We start from the raw sequence: 16,332 nt of genomic DNA on the forward strand, positions 1-16,332 counted from the left end.
TTAGCTATTCAGCGGTGGCTAAAAGCTGCCACCAGGGCTGAGGGGCACAGTGCCATCCAAGGCTTTGTAATGGCTTCGGTGCTGCTGTGGTGCTCCTGAAGGGTGATGCAGAGCAGTGCCAGTGGACTTTTATTAATCCCAAATATGCACCTTGCACTCCGTGACACATTCTTGGTATGCAACAGTCAACAACCATGGAACTCGTCTGTGCAAACTGTGTGCAAACTCATTGAATTCTGCACCTACTTGACAGTCAGTCCTTGCAGATTAGATTATTTTTCTTGGAGCAGGCAAGATTTGCCTAAGAGGAAATGTCATAAGAATAGGATGGAAATGAAGAGTGAATTCTGTTGCTTAAAGGCTGGTCCTGCTAGAATAGAAGGGATAATGCACTAATCAAATTTTGACAAGGTATTAAGGAGAAAAGATGGGAAATCATTTTTGAACTGCCTGCACTAAAGCTGGATGCCTGAAAAATAAAGTAGTTCTTATGCATAAACATAATTTTGATTTAGTTGGCATTACCCAGGGATAAGTCATGCAACTATAGCAGCCATAAACGTCAGTGCATGAAAGAATGGGCCTCAAACATGCTGGTGATGCCAAGAAATCGGGGAGACCACCTGTTCCAAGATGAAGTACAATATAAAAAAATACAGAAACTTCATCTCACCCAGCTGGTACCAGCACAGGTAGCACGTGTTGCATGTGATGCATGTGGACATGATTATGTGACTGAAGCATACATGGCCTGACCTGCTTGTACAGGACAAAGAGAAGTAACAGAGGGAGTGATCATAATAAAGAACTGTTTAGGGAGAGTATTCCACTGTGATCAGTCTTCCCTGCCCTGTGATATTTATGTAAATGTAAATTCTTCAAACAAAGGCTTGTTTTCAGGCTGCAGGGAAGGACAGAAGATCCATGAATTGCACTCTGCAGTGAGGCTTTGCTGCAGCCTCGGTGGCAAAAATGGGGAGATGGAAGTATTGGACTTGTCAGTCAGGGCTTGACTTGTTGAGTCCTCTTCTTTTGTGCTTTCTGAGAGACAATTCAGCCAAAGCAGAGAATGGAGACTGAAGAGAAATAAATAGGCAGGGAGCAGGAAATGACCAAAAGACAGAAAAATAAAAAGAGCGAAAATGTGAACAAGATCTTGTTGTGTACAACACAACTTTTCTCCTTTCAGCTGCTGTTGTCTGAGCCTGGCAGGAAGAACGGGACAAGGCTGGTAACCTGCAAACACTGAGTTACAAGCTCTGGCAGGATTGACATCAGAGTGTTAAGATGTCTCTTGGCTCCCCCAGTTTTCTTTCTCTTAGTATGCTCCCTTAAAATGTTTGTTACGCTTCGTAAGACTTCTTAAAATCTAAAGCCTTTAAACGTGGAGGATTTGCACTGGTGCAGGAAAACAATTGCTCAAGGACTGAGAGTGTGCAGTCCTTGCCTAGCTCGGCTCCAGGCCTCTGGCCTGTCCCCAGCCTAGCTCCGCATCCCTTCGGAATGCCCAGCCCCAAATCCTGGCGTCGGGAGTGCACAATTCCCGCAGTTAGGAATGCACAATTCCCGCAGTTGGGAATGCACAATTCCACATCCCGCCGTCAGGAATGCGCAATTCCTGCAGTTGGGAATGGCCAGCCCCACGCCCCGCAGTTAGGAGTGCACAATTCCCGCAGTTGGGAATGCACAATACCACATCCCGCCGTCGGGAATGCGCAATTCCCGCAGTTGGGAATGGCCAGCCCCGCGCCCCGCCGTCGGGAATGCGCAATTCCCGCAGTTGGGAATGGCCAGCCCCGCGCCCCGCCGTCGGGAATGCGCAATTCCCGCAGTTGGGAATGGCCAGCCCCGCGCCCCGCCGTCGGGAGCGCTGCGCTCGCTGCCGGCGCAGGGAGGCCGCGGAGCGCCCCCTCGTGTCCGCCGCGCTGGCGCCGGGGGCCGGGGGCGGCTGGGTCCCCCCCGGGGCCGGGCAGCAGCGACAGGCGGCGGGATCGGGTGCCGAGCTCTGCCTTCCCGCAGAACTCTCGGCAGACAAGCTGAGGTCGTAAGTACGTAAAAACATCGAGCCTCTAAAAACATTTGTAAATCGCATTTCATGGAAAAAGCTGCCCCTCTCACACTGCTGAGTTAGCCAGGAGGATGGATATGAGGATTTGTTGATAGGTCACTAAATCCTGTTCTGCAGTGCAAAAATCGAGGGACAAAATACCAGTAGCAAGGTCAAGGAAGCTTCCAGGGTTGTCACTTCCAGCTGCTCTGCTGTTTTGTGTCACCTCTGTCTGTGATTCCTCTGGTTCCCTCAGGTGAGCACAGAGTTGCTCTGACAGAACCCAGACCCCTTCCATCCCGCCAGTGTGTCTTGTACGTGATCCTTCAGCCCACTGCCATCTTTCCTAGTGCATTTCTCTGAAGGGGAGGTTCAGTTTTCCAGAAAGATTTTTCCCTGTAATCTTGGTTCTCTCATCAAGCTGTGAAAAGCTCCCATTGGCATCACTACCTGAATCCTATCACCCATGCTAAACCTTATGTAGCTGCCTTCTATTATAGAATAATAGACAGACATGGGATCCTCAAATGGATGAAGAACCCAATTCAAACAAAGCAGTTCTTTGGGATTTGAAATGTCCTGCAGGGCCATATCCACTGGGACACAGGAGTGTCTAAGTGCACAGGCAGGGCCTATTGGAATTATCCTTATTCTAAGAGAAAAAAATCACCTTATCCTGACAGGCTACAAGTTACACAGGATTTTGTGATTAAATCAGAATTATTCATAACAATTTCGTGTTCAAAACTCCAGAAAAATAAGAAAAGATTTCATGTGGTGGAAAACCCCAGTAGGCTGTGTGGGAGCCTCCAGAGTCAGATTGTGATAGCGTTGGGAAAGGGCTGAAAAGCAACATAGCACAGTGAGATCAAACCACGGCACATGTGTTGTTGTTACTGTTACTAATATTGTTTCCACAAATGTTTGAGATGTTGTAGGTATTTCTCAGACATAAAAGAAAGAATTACATCTGGCCAGGTAGTTCACAGTGGGATATGAGCTTTTTTTTCAGTTTGACATGGAAACAAAATAAACACAACATTAGCAATTATTTGGTTTCTTGCTGAGAACATGTTATGTAACTACTCTGGCTTTCTTTCCTCATAACATAGGGTGGGGAAGATGATAACTGTAGAGGAAAGAGTAATACAGACATTCAGCCACCCTGCAGCATTTCCGAGAATCACCTTTGGCAGGTGCAGAAAAGGTGTCCATGAACTTCCAGAGCCTCCCAGCAGGAGTTCTTTATCGCATTCCATACTGTGATAAAAGAGCAGAATCAATAACTCAGAGAATGGGGACTGAGCAGCTGATGCTGAATAGAAGTCTTAGGAGGCAAAGGGTATTTGAGAAGAACTTAATAAGCAATCCAAGTTTCTCCAGTCCTCTGTAATCCACCTTTAATTTCAGTTTGCAAGGGCCAGCCTACAGGATGGTTACTCCAGATTTATACCAGTATAAGCAAGAATGGAAAAACCAGACACTTAAGGAATGAAAATTCAGCCAGAAGATTGTAGGGAATAAAATGTCATCCAATGATTAGTTTGGGCAATGGAACAGAGTGCATTATGTTTGAAAAGGGAGAGCCACACTGCACTATTAGGTGCTCCAGTGCCACAGAAAGGGCTGGAGAGGAAGAGCTGGTCCATCTACACACCTGCACACATCCTTCTGCACATCAGGGCACCCAGGTACAAATCCCAGCTGCCTGGGAGGAGAAATACATCATTTGGCTATGTCTCTTCCCAGGCACTCTGCACTTCCCAGGCAGATTTAATTTTTTGGAGGTGAAATTGAACAATTGGCAAAGGCCCAGTATCTCAGAGAAATGTGAAAAAACCTCAGAAATGAACTTGTGTGGCAATGAGGATGTGCTGGGAGGAGCCTGCTGGTCCCTTGCTGGTGGAACCCTTTGGCAATCCGAAAACTCTGTGAAGCATGGGATCCACACACAGGAAATACAGAACAAGAGAGATCTAGTCTTGTTTCAAGCCTCTTTTGGTATATCCCAAACATTTATTGCCCACAGACCCATTTTCTTAGCTATGCAACTCCTCTGTGGGAGCATCAAGTTCCATATTAAGGCTGTTTAGGTTCTTTGCCCTTACTGCTCCCTTTGAAGGACCATGCAAACGTGTGATATCCATCAACAGCTAGAAAAGTTTTCTGTAGTTTTCAGTCTAAACATGCTGTTGATCAGATTATAAAAATTTTATCTCACAGTCATGTTAACCTTTAACTTAGTTCTTTTCCCACTCTATTTATCTTAAGATCTATTTATAAAGGACTTGCATAGATCTATTTATAAAGGACTTGCATATTGTTCCTCCACTGTCACACTGAAGAAGTCATGTTCTTTTTATCTCTCCCTAAGACTGCTAATTCTGTAATTGCTCTAATAGCCAGTCTGCACTGATTCCAGTTTAAGCTAATCTTTTTCAACACTGTTGACAGGAACTGTATAAATATTTCACACAAAATCTTACCAGTGCCTTGTCTAAAAGTGCCAATATTTCCTTCTCTGCTAAAAATCTCACCTAACCCATCTGAGCACTACATTATCTGTCTCCACAGCTGTGTTGTACTGGCAGATTTGGCACACTGTCAGTCTATCAGAACACTCAGATCTTTTTCCTTCTCTGTTGCTTCCAGCTGATGAATCCCAAGAACATGACTTTGCAGTTCACATTATTAAATTTCTATCACTGCAGACAAGAAGGTCATCTAATTCCAGTGAGGTGATCTGGTCCTCCTCAGGACTGGCAATACCTTCCATCGTTTAATCACCATGCACAGTTTTTGAGGCTAGGCCTGATTATGTTCCTAGTCATGGAAATGTAGATTCTATGGTATTGCTCCAAAGAGTGATCCCTGAGGAACACTGTGGGGTAATTGGCTCCATTCTTGTAGTTCCATTTTTATTATAACCTGTTGCTTCTTCTTTGCATTGTTTTTATATTAATCCCTATCACCTCCACCTTCAGTAATGATTTCCTGCAGAGTGTTGTATCAAATGATCTGTTTGAATTTCAGTAGACTGAGTTCATTGCATTATTTCATTCTGGAGAGATGATTATTTTACTCAAGATACACCAGCTCAGTCTGATACCCTCTGCTCTGGTAAACCATGTATGTTTTCTCACATTCTGTTTGCCTCCCTACAGTTAATTGTTCTTTCTTTCAAAGTTTGTTCTAAGACTCGGCATTATACTGAATTTTAAAAATACATTTTAGAATATGTATATTTTCTAAAAATACATTTCAGAATATAAACATTGTATTTGCTATGCTGAAGTCCTAGGCAAGCTTTCATTGAAATTCATTAAACACTGGCTGCTTTTACTTGTAAATTCATATACCAGTTATTTCAGTGTGCTAGGGAGGAGATTGTATGTATTCCTCAATAGTTTTTTGCATGAAGAAATATACTTTGTTTCTCTTAAGGCTTGTAATTTCTGTTACACTACAGCTTCCTTTATATGTCATTCCCATCTGTTATTAGCCTAATGTCAAAGCAAAGGATCATTGCTTATTCTCAAGCAACACCATCTCTGATTTATTATTAAAGAAAACCACCTTATACCATGCCTGTGTCTTTGATGGAGCTCTTCCATCACTGGTGGCATTTTTCTGCTTTAGGTCTGGGAAGTTAAAGTCTTCCTTAAACAAAGAATTGCAGTTATTACTTTCCTGTAATTTTACATCGCTCATAATTCATATTCAAATTTGAATAGAGGAAGGACGCTGTAAAAGATCCTCAGCAATATCTTGCTGGGGCAGTTTTTGTCATCTCTAATCTGAGTAATTTCCACCCAAACAGAATTTGTTTGGTCAATGCGATCACAGATTTCTTTACACTCAGCCATTTCCTCTAGATTCAGTGGCACCCTCTCTCTCCTCTCATTTCTGTCTTCCCTAACCAACAACCTGCATACTGCATTAGTGGGAATATTCTGTTCTCAGCAGAAATGCAGAAGACCTCTCCATGCTCCAGCAAAGTTGCTGATGAGCTTCTGATATCTCATCTCGCCTTTGACATTGCCATTCTGTCTGAACACGACAACTTTCAAGGGAGACAGGGCATGGCCTGTGTGAGGCGCAGGGAGAGGCTGTGCCCTGCCAGTGCCCAGGTGGTAACCAAACACTTTTCACAATCAAAGATGACCTGAAAATAGACATTTGATAGTCTAGCTGCCTGTGTGAACCCCCTGACTCCACAGGTTCTCAGACCCTGACTACCCTCTCAGGATTGTCGTAGAGAAGAATTAATATGAAGAAAAAGTACAGAAACACTGGTTTTTGTGCTTATTGATTTGTTCCCCTGTGGGTGTCATATTTCCAATATTTTTCTGGACTTACAGCCAACGAGAATAGTCAGGGCACTTCCTATGGAGTGATCTACTTGAGCTAATCTGCATGTCTTACTTGTTCTTCAGAGAAATTATTTTAGCCCCATCATGAGGCCATTCACTGAGGTTATAAATTTCAGCAGAGCCAGGGGAGAAATGTGCTCCTACATACCTGATCCCCTGAATCCACCAGAGATCTGCTTCTTGTCACTGACTGCAACATCAAACAAAAAATAAAGGACTTGTTGAGAAACGACGTTGCTGGAGTTCTTTTGGCCCTAGTCACTCATGTCTGCACACACCCAGTTGCTGTGGCTGGGAGTGCCTCCAAACAGAGCTGGACGATGCAAAGCATTTTCCAAATGTTTGCACAATGAAGAATTGCCATCACAGGCTCAAGAGCAACTGTTTTGAGAAAGTAAATATTGTGCATTTCTGGATTAGATAACAGCTAAGGGCAGCACGCATTGTGGCTGGAGCCTGAAGGCAAAGCATAGCAGCAAGGCTGAAGAGTGGTTCTTGTCTCCCACAGGAGGATGAGACTGAGGCTTGCAGCTCAAGGAATGCTCTCCCTTTTACCCATTACCATTGGCTGCATCGTGCTTAATTTTTCAGAGATGTAAAATTAAATTAGACAGGAGGACAGCAGCAAAAGGTTGGGTGAATTGGAGAAAGAGTAATAAGTTTGTATCTGATTCGTTTTCAAACCATTCCATCAGATCAGAAATAGACTCAGTTCTCTTCAAAGGGCCAGCAGTTCCACAGTGTTTACAGTTTAGCAGCTCTGGTCAGAACTTCTGCATTTTTCCATGTAGCAAGAACAGTTCTGTAACTGCAACATTATTAATTCAGCTACAATAACTCTCCTGTTATCTGGTAACACTTTTTGACAATGTTTCCTTATTGCTGTTCTCACACCTTTCCATTGCAGTATGTTACAGAAAGGATTGGCATTTACCTGGCATATTGTATCTGCAAAATGCTTTAGTATGTCTTAATTAGCAGTTCTCAGAGAGTATGAGGAGGTCATTTTTCAATAGAGAGGATAGGAACAGCAATTTTAGTATTGAAATGTCCCACTGGTATTTCTGTGGGCTGTTTCATGCTCAGAATGTTTTTTGAGAGATATTTTGTCAGAGGCACATCTTTTAAGGAGTTTGGGGGTTGATTAGTGCAAAAGCACAATATGGTTTAAACTCATACCACCAGTGCAATAGTTTCTAAAAAGATAGAATGGTTGGCAAAGAACTTTTGGCCTACTGGTAACAGAGTGTACAGGCCTTCTTCCCACCAGCAGAATGTGAGGAAACTCTGAAATTTCTTGTCATCTTGGTGAGGCACCTGCATCTCTAAGAGTTCTTCTTGCTTGCCTGTGCTGAAAGGTGGCTGAGACAGGAGGTTGTTTCACCTGGGGGAAGAATTATACCTGTGGAAAGTGGCTGCTGAAATAAACACTTGATCTTGTGTCTACAGTTTTAGGATGGAGAGTGAACAAGAGTCTTACCTAAAACTGGTGAAACAGTCCAGCTTGTGGGATTCATAGCAGTAATTCTGTGTAGTCTGTATAATGCTCCTTGGGCTGGAAACCCTGTTGGGTAGATAGGATTTTGTCCATGATTTCAGCTCTTAGGGAGAGTGTCACTGCAAATAGTACCATAATTAAACACCGATGAAGAAAATTGGGCAAATGTGTGCTCTTGTTTCTGAACATCATCCTTCAGCTCCAGCTCGGGGAGTTTTGCACATGCAGCAGTATGTGAGACAGCTTAATAGAGATGGCAAGGATACAACAGTATTGATGATACTGTAATTACACCAGTTGTATTTTAATAGTACCTACCTGCCAATATATGTCCCAGGTTCAAATCAGCATGACTGATTGGTTTAGAAAAATGTGTTGTTTCGGTGCCTTTACAGTCAAAGCAATTAGTAATTCAGCTTTTTGCAGTCTTCAGCAACAATCCAGGTCTTTTCAAAGCATTGTATTCACGCTGGTTTTTTTGATAAAATGAACTTTGCAATGGAAACTCTCATTCTGACTGCCAGGCAGTATTACCAAATCAGGGTTGTGACCCTGTAAGATGCACGAGTCAGCATTGGGTTGAAGTTCTGACTGCAGAATCAAAGTGCAAAGACTTATTTGGCTTGTGGGATAGAGGAGCCTTATTCAATACCTCACATCTCATTCTATAACCTGACAATGCACAATGTGGGTTTCCAGGGGATGTTTGCTTGAGGGCTGAGCAGAAGGGAAGGTCCCAGCATCGTAGCCTGCTTTTTAGTTCACCATAGATTCATTAGCATTTAGGGGAAATGTTTTATGAGTGATCACACACTTCTTTGTTCAAAACTGTATTGTAATGTGAACTACATGTCACTGAAAATACAGAATAATCTTTTCTGTTTACAGAACTAGGCAGTCTAGACTTCAATTTATTTATGGTATTTATTTAAAGATTCAGTTTTGACCTAGATCCAGTTCTCGTTTCTGAAAGCTACATAAAGTTCTGACTTGCAGCAATTTTCTTCTTAAGGCTGTTAATGTATATTTATGTAAAATCAAGAATTCCAGCCTCTTATTACACAAACCATGTAGTATTTTTAACAAGAGTCAATTGATTCTATGTAAAATTATGCACAGGATACTGCAGGCAGGGGGAAAAATCATTGTTGTCCATACATATTTGCTATTAACTGCTTTAACTTGACCTACCTGGTTTTATAAGCAGCAATGTCAGGGGAATTAATTGCATCAGAGTCTGTGGAGAGAAAAATCAAGGAAGAATTCTATTCGCCCCAAATTAAGCTTTAATACTGCAAAGCTGTCATTATGTGTATCAAAGGCTGTTGAAAGTCATGTTGCTGGGAATAACCAGGGGGCTTGTTATTGCAGTCATGATCATCTTTCTGACAGAAGCTCACTTTCAGGAAATGTGATATGAAATTTTCCTTAGGTTCTCATCTCATTCCCATACTGTGTTTGTTTCACTCTTAGTGGCTTCATCTTTAATTTCTCAGTTAGGATCTAATTATCTACAAAACTGTATAATGAAAGATGAGCAAGTCTGAAAGGAGTCTTAAGTGAACGCAAGTTACATTTTCTTTTCCTAATTTTGGGAATGGGAGTTTCCTCAACTTGTTTGGGTTGAGGCCCTTGCGTAAATAGGATCATACTGTGCCTCTAAACATAGCCACAGATTCTGATTTCTGCTTCTTGTAGATCCATTTAAAAGGCACTGTTTTCTTCCATAGCCTTGTTAAGTGGGTGTATTTCTTCCTTTCTAGTAATCTCTGCAATATCTTATCAGTCTCTCAGGGGCTGACCCTTCTCTCTGTGAATGGCCGGAACTGCTGCTGAAGTCTGTAGCAATTAAACAAAGGGCAGAATCAACGAGGGATTCTCTTGGTGGCTTAAAGGCTTACAGAATTAGTAGCACTAATGTAGACATTGTTCCATTGGAATTTTATATGCATTCTTACACATGTATGTCTATCATGTGCAAATCTATCTGTGGAATTCTGTTCCATCCTTCCTCAGTAATTTTTACTTTTTATTAAGACCAGGCAGGAGCCTGAATTCTTCTGCCAAATATAGTTCCATGAAGCAAAAAGCAAAAGCATATCAATAATAATGCAGTGGACAGAGAACACAGGAATGACTGTTCTGCCTCAAATCCATTTGAATGTGTCTGCTTTATGCTGAAATCACTGCACAAAACAATCAGTTGCAGTGTAAGTCTCCTTCTGTAAATAAACATGGCTATATATGATAGCTGTTCCCAGGCCAGATGATGAAGTAGACTCAAAATTACATACACAAAATGCATGACCAATTGCATATTTTAATTTGTAATTATCACAAGTGCTTATGCTAATTGCTTGTTGTTCAGTAGCAGTAAAATAAAACACAACTGGTGTAGTGTTTGCTGTCAATCCATTTTCAGTGTAGAACAACTGATTTATTGGTCCTCTGAACCAATGAATATTCTTTCTCTATGTGAGTGATCTATATATACCTAGAAATCATTAAATGCAAGATTCCTTCAACATAGGATCAGCAAATCCATAAGTTACTATGTACCTGCTGTGTTCCAAATGGTGACCTTCATATCTGTCTTATTTAGATTTTTGCCTCTAACAGTGGGCTGAGCATTGTGTTTTCATTGTACAGCACTAAACCTACTTTCTCTGATACTCTGTAATGTCATGCAGTTCTATACAGCAGCACAAACTCTGCTTAAGGGAAGAAAATAGCCAGAGCCATCTGGAGAGGTACTGAATTTCTCAGTAGTGGACAAAGTGTATTTCAGACAAGGACAGGAATGACAGAGCAGAAAATAAGTTAGAGCAGATATGGGAAACAATATCCATTGGTGAGATCTTTGGACACTAAACCAATCTGTGGCAGAGCTCCTGTGTGTTTCTCACTCGAGAATTTGCTCTATAAGGAGAACTGTGTGCATTAATTGAGCCACCTGCATAAGTGCCACAGCACCAGAGCGTACAGAGGTGAGCCTGGGTTCAGGCCGTAACTGGAGCTGTTCAGGTCTCTGTTGCAGTCATTGGCAGGTGATGGTGGGGCACACACAGGGCCTTGCAGTGATCAGCTTGATGTTCTAGGACCTTCCTTCTTGTTGTGGTTTAATCCCAGATGGAAACTCAGCCCCCTGCAGCCACTCACTCACCTGCCTGGTGGGATGGGGAGAGAATTGAAAGGGTAAAAGTGAGGAAACTCATGAGTTGAGATGAAGACAGTTTAATGGGTAAAGAAGATCAACACACACAAGTAAAGCAAAACAAGGAATTCATTCACCACTCCCCATGGGCAGTCAGGTTCAGCCATTCCAGGAAAGAAGAGCTCCACCACATGTAACAGTGACTTGGGAAGGCAAACGGCACCACTCTGAAAGTGCCCCCCTTCCCTATTCTTCTGCCAGCTTTAAACATGGAGCATGAAGCTCTGTGGTCTGGGATATCCCTTGGTCAGTTGGGGTCACCTGTCCTGGCTGTGTCCCTTCCCAACTCCTTGTGTACCCCCATCCTCCTGTTTGGTGTGTGGGGTGAGGAGCAGGAAAGGCCTTGACTCTGTGTGAGCTCTGCTCAGCAAGAACTACAACATCTACACTGTTTCCAGCATAAATACAAAACACAGCCCCATACCAGCTACTGTGATGAAAATCGCAGCCAAACCAGCACATTTCTCCACTTTCTCTTCCATTAGCACCTCATGTACAGGGTGAGGCTCGCAGTACATGAGACCAGGAATCCTCAGAGTGGCTATTTCCTCTGCAGTGGGTCAGCCCAGGCAGGGAATCTAGATCAGCATGGACAATGTTAACAGATGGCTGCCAGGCTCATGTTTGCCAGCTGGAGAAAAGCACAATGCAGCAGGGATGTGTGTCCAAGCCCTTCACCAGTGGTGGGACCAGCCAGTGAAGAGGAAAGCTCTTGTAACTGTCCTGATCTCCAACAACCATAAGCAAATCTAGGCAGAGGAAAAATCTGATATCACACACTGATGTTGTGCTTATGCACAAAGAGCATTGGAATATTTTCTTGCATGACAGGAGTATTTAATGTGTAGGAATGTAATGTGAGTTGTGTTAATTTGCTTGATAAAAATAACATTTTCTGTACCTATCTTCAGTGATTCAGCATTTTGAGACACGCCTTTAGGAAAAATAAATGTATCTAATGGTTTGTGTGGGATAAAGAATATATTTGGGTCAAATTAAAAAGTGGTCCATACTTTGGTGGATAGTTAAGCTGTAAAATTTAACCAAGGAAAGGGTAAAACTGATAATCTTGCTTTTACCAGCTCAGCAGTAAGCAGAGCAGGTGCAAGCCATGTTTAATCCATGGCCCCTGGGAAATGGTAATGTTCATTTCTGTTGTCTTCCTGTGCCAGATGCCAGGCTCTCCAAATTTCTAATTGAGAGCACTGACTAGAAAGACTGATAAGGCACAACTGAGCACCTGGGTCGCATCAAAATGAGAAAAGCTCTTTAACTGCTGCTTATTGTAATATCCCACTGTAGGCAACACCTGTGGTATGACTTTATAAATAGATAACCTGAGCTGTGCTCACACAGGGGTAATTCAGAAGTTGTCAGCTTGTTAGGCAGCTTTCCAGCAGTGTGCTGATGGCACATGCCCATAACCCAAGAGGAAATAATTCTTCATGTTTATGTAGTACACTATGACATAAAGTTGTGGGGGTTTTGTTATTTTGAAACTTCCTAGTCTGCTTCTGCATTAAAAGAAGTTCTAAGCAGATGTGGTATTAGCATTTTGTAATGTCTTGGAATAGGTATGTCACCTGCCATGTTCTAAAAACATTTGGATGTTCAAAATTACTTAGCCCTGGTAGCACACACCTGCAGAGGAACTAAACTTTTGGTAAAGGTGCTGATAACTGTTTTCATATCTAGTTTAATCTGTTACGATGTTTTTTCTCCATTTACAGTGGTAGTCACTGTACCCCCTGGAGTTCATATCACTGAAACACCACATCCTTTTGGTATTGTATACAGATATGAAAGAGATCCTCTTGCTGAACATACTACAGCCCATGGGTTTGGATTAGCTTTGGACCTTTGGACTGAATTTCCTTTATGTTACGATAATTTACATTTGAAAATATGAAAAGCAAAATGCATTTTTCAGCTACCATTGCTTCCTGATTACTCAGTGTGTAAGAGGTTGATTCATGAGATTCATATGTAGTCAGCGAATTGTCATCAAACCCCTTTCTGCTCTTCAGAAGTCGTTTAGATTCTGTATTTTCTGATATATCATAAACATCCCACTAAGGTACAGTTGTTGGTTTTTACATTGCTTCGATATCAAAAGAAAACACCAGTTCCCCATAAAGATAAATGCATTTTTTTATTTGGACCAATTGTTCTTTTCTGGGATTGGAGAGCAAAATTGTAACTATTGACATTTAATGAATGGGATCAGACCTTCTTACTTTAATCAAAGCTTTGAAATGAAGCGAGGTGAGGAGGTGAGCATTTTGAAAAATGTCTTTTGTTCTCAGGTTGCTCATGCTTATAAAAGGTGGGCTCGTTCCCCGGATTTTCTTAAAGTTCATCAGTAAAAATATGAGACATATTTCTCCATATCCTGGCACACATGAGTAATGTCAATCACAAAAGCAGCTCTACTCCCTTGCAGGACACGGCCAAAACAATATAGTGCAGAGTGAAGGACATGCAATGCTCCTATAATGCTGTAACAAGGGGTAGGAAAAAATATCCCCCATGGCGAGTTGAGCTCAGTAAGTTGTTAGTGTTGGAGCTGGAAAACCAGTTATAGTGAGTATGAGCCTTGCTTAAATTCTCACAATCTTTTTATTTGTCTGTATTTTATAACTCTACAAGCAAAGCGACTTCACCTGTAAGACTACAAAATGTACATAATTTTGTAAACCTGTTTATGTTGGATTAGCTTTATTAAAAAGATAAAGGGATTGTGGAAGATAGAAGGGCTTTGATTCTTGGATGATCTTTGGACTCTCAGACTGCAAGGAGAAGGCAAATGAGCTACGTATTTCAGGTCTGTTTTTGTAAGTAGCCAGTTAATAAGTAAACTTTTAAAATAAGGTGCTGGCCTTAAGAGGGACAAGGTTTTTTAAAATGCATCTGATATTTGTTTTTAGTGAGTTGTTCCTTGTCTGTGGCACAAGCTTTGCTCATTGGTTTTCATTGCTTTCTCTAATAATTTTTCACTGAGGTATTTTTTACCTCTTTCTCTTCTGATTACCAAATAGTACAGAAATTTATAACCAAATGCTACCTTCTGTAAATGGTTCTTGTTCTAAATATGATCTTTTAAACAAATAATTATTAAAAATAATGAAAATATTAAAAAGTTTGTTTTCCAGTTTACATGTGCAGGATATATTGGTTTGTGCTCCTTCCTCAGTTGACAAGATTCTTCCTGATCCTGCTTAATATGTCTTGATTCACCCAATTCTTCTCTGTGTAATTGGTCGTGTTGAAATGTCAGTGCTCTGGAAGACAACATTCATTAATATAAGAAAAACACATAAGAAAGCATTAACTTTTCAGTACAAGGTACATCCTTCCCTTGCAGTGCTGTAATGAACTGCACCTTCCTCTAAATCTTGGACCCTTGTGCTTTTCTTCCAAGTGTGCTTGGAAGCTTTCAGCTGCAAGCATTGAGACACCAGCTGTCTCTCTGTTAGCAGCTTCCTTACTCTTCTTTTATTCTTTTCTGGATCTGCCCTCCACATCCAAGTACTTCTTTCAAAAATTCGTTTTGTCAGTATTACAAATTATTTCCAAATTGGGATGAGCTTCCCCCCCATACACAGAGGGGTTCTTAGCCTGAAGCCTTTGCTCATGCTTTCACTAAAGCTAAGTGTGGAAGCCAGTGAGAAATTGTTGAAAGGGAATGCAAGAGGTCTAAGATAATTTCTGGTTTAATTTTAGAGCAGTTGCATAGGATTGGGTTATTAAAGATATTTAAAATGAAAGGTGGGTGCCTGCATGTAAAAAAAATTGTCCTTTAATCTTCCATGAGTTTCAGCTTGCTCAATGTTAATGAGAACTAGCACTTGTATGAGACTTTTTCTTGATTGTTTTCTATAAAGTTAGATATGAAGTCATATGGAAATGGAAAGGACTACCTTAATAGACAGGTTGATCAAGAATTCCCTGTTTGATAGGATCCCAAACCATTTTTGTCTTTCAACAGGTGACACATTCAAGAGGTGATAGATAACACTCATCAAAATTTAGTATTAGAATTTCTATTTAGTGAGACATGCAAATCATATTTTATCTTGTGCTCAAAAGTTTGCCTTCCTTTGTTGAAAGGATTTGTGATGAAGAGATTCCTGCTGTTCAAGAGGTCTAGAAACAGATAATGCATTGTGTAAGCAGAGTTTGCATCAGCAAACACTTCGCTAAACACGGCTAATTACAGGAGCATTCTGCAGCCTGGAGATGGTTTCTTTCTCAGAGGCGCTGCCTGGTTCTGTACCTTGTAGGTAGTTTTACTAAACCCTCACACTTAGGCAGAAGTGGTGCTGAACTGTTCCTTTGCAGAAGTGCTGTTCTTGTCACCTACACCTCCAGTGTAAGAACACCCGGAGCCTCACGCAGTGACATTTGCTTTCTTGAGCGGTCTCAGATAGGACAAGTTCTTGAGAGTTGCTGAGCAGCTTCCGCAACTATTGCCTTCATGAAAGTATTGCATGAGGAGAAGCTGAGCTGCAACCTCGTTGTTTGATCTCTTGCTTCTTACTTGGTCTGTTTGTGAGAGTATTTTTTCTGGTCTGGTTTGCTTTTTTTCCCTTGACACACATAGAATGTATATTTAGATCAGCACTGCATCAGACATTCGTTTCGTTAAATGGCTTCTCACTCTATTCGGTCCTGCTTTGCTGCATCTGGAGCAAAATTTAATAGTCCACACAGTTTAATGTCTACTAAAAATAAATAGGAGAGGGTGGAAGGAATTTCTAATGTAACTGAGAAAGTTTTACGACAGCTTTTTTGCACAAAAGTCGTAACTTTGCATTTCCTTTTGTGTTAATGGAAATTAATTAAATCTCCTATACCTTTGGAGGGAATAGACACACATCATTTCTCTCTTATGATCCTGGTGGAAGGTTCTATAGGAAGCTTTAAAATACAGATTTATCACCACAGATGTATCTTCTATTTCAGCATTAGAAAGTTGTCAGTGGCATAAAAGCAAGCTTCAAAATTGGCATGAGTTGGCAATTTGGATGGCAACATCATCAGAGTCATATGTGGGGAAAGAAATTTACCCACTTTTGACTCTATTTTTTGTAAACCAGGATGGAATACTGTTGAGAATAAATTTATACGGATGTTGGCACTTATGCTTTTTTTGAGGGACTACTTAAATGCTCTTTCACAAAAATTAATTCTTTTGACT

Source organism: Corvus cornix, chromosome 14 (genome assembly GCF_000738735.6).
Source record: "Corvus cornix cornix isolate S_Up_H32 chromosome 14, ASM73873v5, whole genome shotgun sequence".
NCBI lineage: Eukaryota > Metazoa > Chordata > Aves > Passeriformes > Corvidae > Corvus > Corvus cornix.